Raw genomic sequence first — 8,231 nt, 5'->3', positions numbered from 1 at the left:
TTCGTTACACCCTTTCCAAGGCAGCAATGACCTTCTTAAGGTATGGTGACCAAACCTGCACACAACATTCTAGGTGGGGTCTTACCAAAGAATTATATAATCGTAGCATCACCTCCCTTGACTTACTCCACACACCTAGAGATGTAACCCAACATCCTATTGGCCTTTTTCATTGCTTCCCCACAATGGCGAGAGTGGGACATGGAAGCATCAACATACACACCAAGGTCTTTATCATAATCTGCTACCTTTATTTCAGTGGAACCCATAAAATATCTGTACTTTATATTTCTGCTCCCTGCATGGATAATCTACTCATAAGCCTGATGTGGTTGTATAACATTCTGCTTTCCTCGGCAGCTACATCAGGTGCTCTATAACAAACACAGACAATTAGGCCATTTGAGTTTTTAGCATCTAGTTTTATCCATACAGATTCTGTACTTTTATTTTTATCAGTGAGTTCACTTGCCTGCAAGTTTTCTTTTACTGTGAATGCAATCAAAAAACTAAAAATACCCAAAGTCTCATATTTTGTTTGGTTATTTATGGTTAAGGTTAGGGCTGGGTAAGGGTTTGGTTGATCGTCATGTTGGAATTAGTGTTTTTCCCATAGAAATGAATGGAGAGTCCCCATAAAGATATAATTACAAACCTGTGTGTGTGTGTGACAGTGGACTTATTTTGGGATCATTTTGGCATAAACCTCTGGGAGTCCATTTTAGGCCCTTGCTCCAATAGCAGCATTCTTGATAAATGGATGATTTCAGACATAACCAACATGCTCATGCAGATCGACCTGGGGAGTGTTCATATGCAAATCCAATGTGGTCTGCCTGAGCAGCAGGCCTGCACTCCTGGGAGCGTGTCAGTGCCTTGGTATGTACGCGAGGACGGTAATGAGGATAGCAGTTAGCATGTGTGTGTGTGTCCATGCGTGTGTGTGCCTGTGTGTGTGTGTCCTTTCACAACGTACCTGCAGATCCTTGCTTATCAGAATGCTTTATAATACTGGAAACACTTATTATTACACTTTAATTTCTAAGAGTATATGCCTTAAGCTACCTGCACTTTATATAGTGTTACTCAGTAGTTAGGATGTGTTTTTTGTTGTGCCTCTGCACTTTGCTGTTTGTCCTATCCGGTCGTGTCTTGTTGTGTCTTGTCTGCACGTGGGACAGTGAGGAACGTAATTTAGATTTCTTTGTATGTCTAGTACATGTGAAGAAATTGACAATAAAGCTGACTTTGACTTTGACTTTAACTCTGCCTCATTGCTCTAGTCCCTTACAGAAATGTTACCATGGTATTATCCTGTCAGTATGGCTGTACTGGATTGTACTTTTAGTGTTTTTCTATTTTGTGCGTGGTACATTTAATATAAATATGATGTCTAATTTCAGTGCTATGTCATTACGATATAATGGTGAACATTATGTAAAAAATACTATTGAAAACAAGCCTATATTAATATAGTATAGGATATTTAAAAACATGTTATTGGCATACTGTAGTGCAATACAAAAAGCTTAACGCATTACCATTGCATTTTAACTGAATATATATTGTAATACTATGTAGTATACCATGTATGGCTAAATTACAATGGTTTTAGTAGTACTACTATGCTACTACTTTGATAATTATACCACGGTACTTTCTGGTAAGGGGTGGCTGCTCTCCAACGTGGAACACAGCATTTGTGCACTGAGCTCTGTTGTGTGTATCAGTGAAATGTGATTTTATCAGGCATTGAGGAGGAGGTATGTGGGATTGGTGGCAGTATTATGTTGGGGGTGGGGGGGGGGGGGGGGGGTGAGAATGATGGGCCCAGCAGCTGTGAAGGAGACAGTACTTGGGGTGCCTCCCTCCCCTCTAATCTCTTCCCTGAGCTTCTTCTCCGGATCGGCTCCAGCTTCTGCCTCCTGGTGTATTTGCCCGCTGTCACTCCTCCCCCAGTTCGGGCCACAGGTACCTACCTGCACCTGCGGAAGGCGCTCTTCTGTCCTCCGCAGCGCCGCAGTCCGCAGAGCTGCATGTGAGGCAGACTTTATAGGACATACGGAGGAAGCTGGATGCTGTTGAGCAATGAATTCCTCTGTCCGTGCAAAAGTCAAGAACATTTCTTTTAAAAAATCTTTTAATTCCTGGAACTAATGAGCGAGTCACTTTGCCCCCGGGTGGAAACGGGTGTTGGTCTGCTGATAAATCCTTACAGTAGAATTAGCAGAAGCTGCTCAGAGTCTGAGTGAGACAAGATGCCTGCAGACACATGTCTGGTAGAGACTCTCCACTGTGACTCCTCACTGGCCTTTAAGGTCTTCTCCTCTTGTGTAACATCTAAAGGGTGAGGAGGTCCTGTTCCAGACCCACAAGCCCTTGAGCCGGTTACCTGGTCTGGGACACGGCATTGCAGACCGCCCCTGATTGTGTTGTGAGTGTCGATCTGCACCACTCTGCAGGCTTGACTCAGAGATCAATCGGCCAGGTGCCGTAAAGACCATGACATCGCTGACATCACTGCTGTGCCACCCGCAAGATCTGGGAACTGCTTCCACTAATCTTTCCCTCACCTGAAACACACCATTAAGACTCCAGTTCCTGGTGTGAAGACCATTACAGTCTGACCACGATGACTGTGGGGTACAGAGGGAGGCAGGGAGGGTGGTTAAACGGAGGGAAAATGAATGTGAGTGATGAGCTGGGGTCAGATAAGTCCATTGGTCCATCTTCCGCAGGAGAGGATGGAGCCATGTGGGGAGCCGCTGGAGATGGGGGAGCCATGTGGGGAGAGCCCACCTCTCACTTGTGCCCTGCCAGTCTGTTACCATTTATGTTGCTAACTAGAACTCATCATCACGGGGATCATGGGGGATCAGACACCGTCTGCTGCTGCAGAAGGAGGGATCTGCTGGAGTGAGGAGAGAATGCAGAGAATCAGTATCCCTGGGAATCCGCGCCCTACCTCTGTGTGAGGTGGGCTTCCAGTAAATGGGAGCCAGCTGTGTGTGTGTGTGTGGGGGGGGGGGGTTATGTATATATTACATTATGGGGAGCAAATGTCCCTACAATGTGATGAAAACCTGTTATTTTGACCTTGTGGGAACATTTTTCCGGTCTCCACAAGGGGAAACTCAATTTTATAATTTTATAAAAATGTAACTGCAACCAACAAACTAAAAATGTTTAAAGTCTTGTATTTTGTTTGGTTACTTATGGTTAAGGTTAGGGCTGGGTAGGACTTAAGGCTGTCATTGTTAGGGTTAGGGCTATGCTCATAGAAATGAGTGGAGAGTCCCCACAATGATAGGAATAAGCCTATATGACCTGTGCACGTGTGCGCGTGTGTGTGTGTGTGTGTGTGTGTGTAAGTCTCCTGCTACACATTTCTACCCGAGCACCACTGGCCCCCACTGGCCACTGCATCTGCATGCAGTGTAAGAACCACCATGAGCGAAGCCTCTGGTCCTGTCGGAGCAGCCTGTGCTCTTTAAAGCCAGCCTTTTGAAGGTGGCTTGGCAGTGTTTCTTCTCTGGGAAGCACTCCAGTAGATATTCATTGTATTGCACTCCAGGACTGAGTCATTGCTCTGGATCTGTGGTCCAGACCATAACACTCCAGTTAAAGGCTTTGCCAGCCATTTAGGTTTGATAGTAAGGAATGTTGTCCGTGTAGACAAGGTGATAACGGGACTCTCCAGCAGATCTGGACTCTTCTGACAGTCAAGTGTGGTCTACACTGCTGGATGCACGCTGAGTCAATTTCCATTCAGCGGGACCTAAAGGTCAGCACTGTGGGTTATTTTCATTCCTCTTGAGCAGATGCGATGTGCAATGTTCCATTTGTTCTGCTGTGCATGAGTTTCTCCTTCAGCTTCCAAAACATGGATGCCTGTGAGGTCATTCACGACCCGGCCCTATAACAGGATCTGGTATCAGAGAGACCTACACCTTTAATCGGCCAGTTATTTTTAAGGCCAGATCCAAGAATTTCTGATGGGTGTCTGAATGACACCGACGATGTCTGGATGAATTGTGTGACTGAAGATCAGTTACTTTCTTGCATAATTAGAACTGGTAACGCCAAGTGGACCTATATGCATTTTAATATTCGCATGTCTTCTGCGTTCTCCTGCCTCCTGTGCTTAGTTAAGGTCCCGCCCCTTCCTGCTGATGAGCTCCGCCCCTTCCTGCTGATGAGCTCTGCCCCTTCTGAAGTAGAGTGTGAGGTGAGGCCTGATGCAGTGCAATGCAGTGCACTGCCTGGAGGAAGGTAAAGGCAGCTGGCGGTATTACTGGGCAGACTGGTTAGGAGCAACACGATGACAACAAGTCGGCTGCCAGTTTCCTGGCTGGCAGACAGTGTTAGTAATCAAATCATCCTTGTGACCCTTGTTGGAATGTGAAATGTAAACTGACAGAGGAGCTAAGCTTGCAGTCTCAGGGCAGGCAGGTTCCTCATCTGGGAACTTTCACATCTCTACTGGCTGCTTTGGTTATGACCAGCAGCGTTTCAGCCAAGGGATGATCATGAAGTTATATTTACTAACAATCTATCAATGGTGCCATTTTAGAAGCTTATTCTGTCAATTTTTGCCATTAAGTACCTTTCCTGCAGTTCTGTGTCTCAGGGCTGCCAACTCTCACGCATCTGGCGTGACACTCATGCTTTCAGACTCTCACGCTCACGCAAGAAATCTTACAGCAAATCTATATTGCTCCATTATAAACCTAAAATTAGCTACATCCAAAGTGTTGGGGCAGTTTGCAAACCCTACAGACTATTTGCAAGGTAATAGAATTCTTACATGCATGTAAATGCGTGTGCATGTGTGCAGACTTGTGTCGAACTGAAAATCTCAATCTCGCCCGCTGAGCAAAGGTGCCAACCCTGGTGTGTGATACTGGAACTGTGGATTTGTGGGAAACCGAGAATTATAAACTAGAAGCTTATCTTAATGGTGAATAGATGTGTGCCAATCCTATGTGGGGGATGTACATTAAGCTAATGGCTTGGTGGTTCACAGCGCTACTGATGTCATTGACAGTCCAGTCCGCCCATGGACTGCAGGATGCACATGGACAATGGATTGTCAATGGGGCGGGGCAGGGGGGGTGCATAAAGTCATGCCCCCTGGTTCCTTGAGTCTGCCAACTTGCTGGACATTGTCTAGGGGAGTCCACCCCCCCCCCTGTACTGACATGCACAAGTGTGCGGCACCTCCCTGAAGCGAAACGGCGCCCCCAGTCGCTTGTGTCACATGTGAGTGATCTGTCTTCCCTATGGAAGCGTGTAATCGACAGAGGAATCTCACTTATGCTCTGAACAATGCTTTGATCCAAGGACTTTTCCTTTCTGTATTGTCTGTAAGGTTTTAGCTGTGCATGTTGCTGTATTGGGCAAACCACTTCCTTTGTGATGGAATAAATGATCTTGAAATTTGTTTTCCCTGTTTTAATTCAGATGTTTCCCATAGATTTTTCTGCCCCCCACCCTTTAACCCATCTAGACCGGCCCAATAATGCAGCCTGTAGACGACACCCCCCCCAGCCACCTGTGAGTGTCAATCATGTGGGCTTCAGTCACATGACTGAAAGATGTCAGATGAAAGATCTGGCTCTGTCCCCTTGCCTGTGATTAGGCTCTTTGGCTAGGCTGGAGGTTCTGCAGCAGTCCGTATGAGCCACCATGAAGGCCGTTAGCTTATCTTCTAGGATCCCACCTTTTGCACAGGTAGCCTTCATGTTTCTGTCCTGACATCATCTGGCTGGTCTGTAGGACTGGAGGCTGCTTTGAGTCACCAGATCCTGCAGCGGAATAGGAGCATGCAGTCTCCCTTATCCACTGTGATGACAGACATCTGCTGTTTTGTTTTGCTGGCGTGTATCTTCTGAGTGTGTTCCAGGCCCCTCTGTCTCGGGGAACTGGGTCTTCATTAAAGGTCTCTGATGATCTCGCTTTGCCAGCAGTCCATTAGTTGAGCAAAGCTGAACTGCTGAATGATATAGAATTTGACAGGAAGTCCTGAATGTTATAGAAAATCAGTGGAGTGAAGTCACAGTCTGTATGGCTTGTTTCAGTGCAGCATGGGGGCCATTTCTGGGGGGGACAATGGATCTGGGATCAAAGGCTGGATGAACTGCTTCCCAGAAATGTCATGGAAAATCAGGAAGTGGCCTTGGGGGTGGGAGTCGGCCTTTAGGACAAACTAGCCCTCGTTCCTAGAAGAGCGGTCAGCTGATAGTGATGTCATGGCCTCGGGGTTAAATTCTGACATAATGCCAAAGCTGTCCAGTGGGCACCTGTGTGTTTATATGTACTTTTAGATCAATATGTCATTAACAGCGGTAGGATGCACTGACCAATCAGTGCTAACACTAGTTTATCAGAGCTATCTGATGTGAGTTTCGGGCTTTGATTATAATAATTGATAAACACAAAACATGTTTGTGTGTTATATTAATGTAATGAGCATGTGACCTTTGATGACCAATGAGTTTTGATGGTAAACCTCCTCTGCAGAGATTCTAAGTCCAGAGTAAGCAGTTTCATCCTGATGGAAAACAATTTAGCTGCCATGCAGAGACGGGTCTGCTGTCCAGGATTATGGCTGATCTGTTGGTTTACCATCCATACGTGCCCAAGATGGCCCGGTGTGCACTGAGAGCTTCTCAGTGTTATTCTCTGAATCCTGTCTCAGCAAGTCAGTGTCTATTCCCTTCCCTGTGTGACCCGCGGACTCGCTGAGGTGTTTAGTTGAGGTGGGGGTGAGAGATGTGCCCCTTTTATCATACTGTGTGAAGGCAGCTTATGCGCAAACAGAGACTGACCTCGTTTTTTGCTGTTGTGGTGCCTTTTTGATGTGCTGAGATGTTAGGGCTGCGTTCTCTGCCCACTGGGCTCACAGTGACAGGTTCTAGGGAGAAATCAGCTCTCTCCTGTCAGAGAGGAAGGTAACCCTCATGCACAGGTCAGGCCAGCGGTGGCTGGTTTCTGAGGCAAACAGGATCGATGTGCTGAGGAAAGAGCATCACCCTTCAGCAATCATGTCAACGTCGTGTGTTCATCAGAGGTGGATAGTTCAGGTTCAGAAAGTAAAAATCCAGGTTGATTTTATTTCAACTAACCAGTTGCATGCTCTGTGACTATGACTCTTTATACTGTTTGGTTATAACAAAATCTTGGTCTGGTTTTTTACGTTCTGCACCTGAAATGACCTCTGCAGGTTATCAGAGCTGAACCTTGGGGGATGGAAATGAAAAAGTAAATAATGACAAGAAGGTTCGACTTTACCCCACACCTCACTTAGAACAATGGAGTTTCATTCTTGTTTCATTCCCTTAGTTGGGTTTGTCCTAAACCAATGATTCTCAAAACTGTTCCCGGAGCCCCGATTGCCAGAATGTTTCCATTCCAATCCTACCTTAATCAGGCTCACATTGTCTTTAATATGCTAATAATCATTGTGGCAGGTTGGAAGCAGTGTGGGTTGTAATGAAAACATTCTGGCAGGGGGAGCGTGAGGAACAGGATTGAGAACCACTGGCCTAGATGTAACAAACACTCGTCCCTATAGTCTGGTCGAAACTCAGGCAAGGTAAATACCCACGGATCAGATGGGGTTTGATAAATAGCCCTTGGCAATGATAGTTGACACAGGAGTAACGTGCGGAAGATCCCTGAGAGAAGGAGTATTTCCCTGGGTTTTGTCTTGCTTTGTCCCCGCCACTGTAAATCGTAGATCCTCTCTTGCTTGGTCGCCTACCCTTAAGAAAGATGGATCCCAGTCTACAGGCTCCTGACTACACGTTCCATGCTACGCACTTCCTGCGATGCCAGTGTGTCCCGGATGGCAGGTAAGGACCTGCCTTCTCAGGTGCACCTGTTCATGAGTGCAGGCAGGTAATCCACCCATAACAACACTGGCCCAGGATCATGGGCAGTGGTGGCTTGATGGTTAGGGTAGCGCACTTGTAATTGAAAGATTGCAGGTTTGTGTCCCCGACCAGCAAGGCACCACTGAGGTACCCTGAGCAAGGTACCGTCCCCAAGCACTGCTCCCCGGGCGCTGAATTAGCTGCCCCCTGCTATGTCACGATGTCACATATGGGTTAAATGCAGAGGTCACATTTCGTTGTTGTGCACTGTGTGCTGTGGTGTGTTGACAATGACCACTGATCACTAAATTCTAGTTCTTGCTGCAGAATATTGGAGAATTTCTCAGAGTTCAC

This window comes from Paramormyrops kingsleyae, chromosome 7 (genome assembly GCF_048594095.1).
Source record: "Paramormyrops kingsleyae isolate MSU_618 chromosome 7, PKINGS_0.4, whole genome shotgun sequence".
Taxonomy (NCBI): Eukaryota; Metazoa; Chordata; class Actinopteri; order Osteoglossiformes; family Mormyridae; genus Paramormyrops; species Paramormyrops kingsleyae.
Note: the sequence above shows the minus strand (reverse complement) of the source record.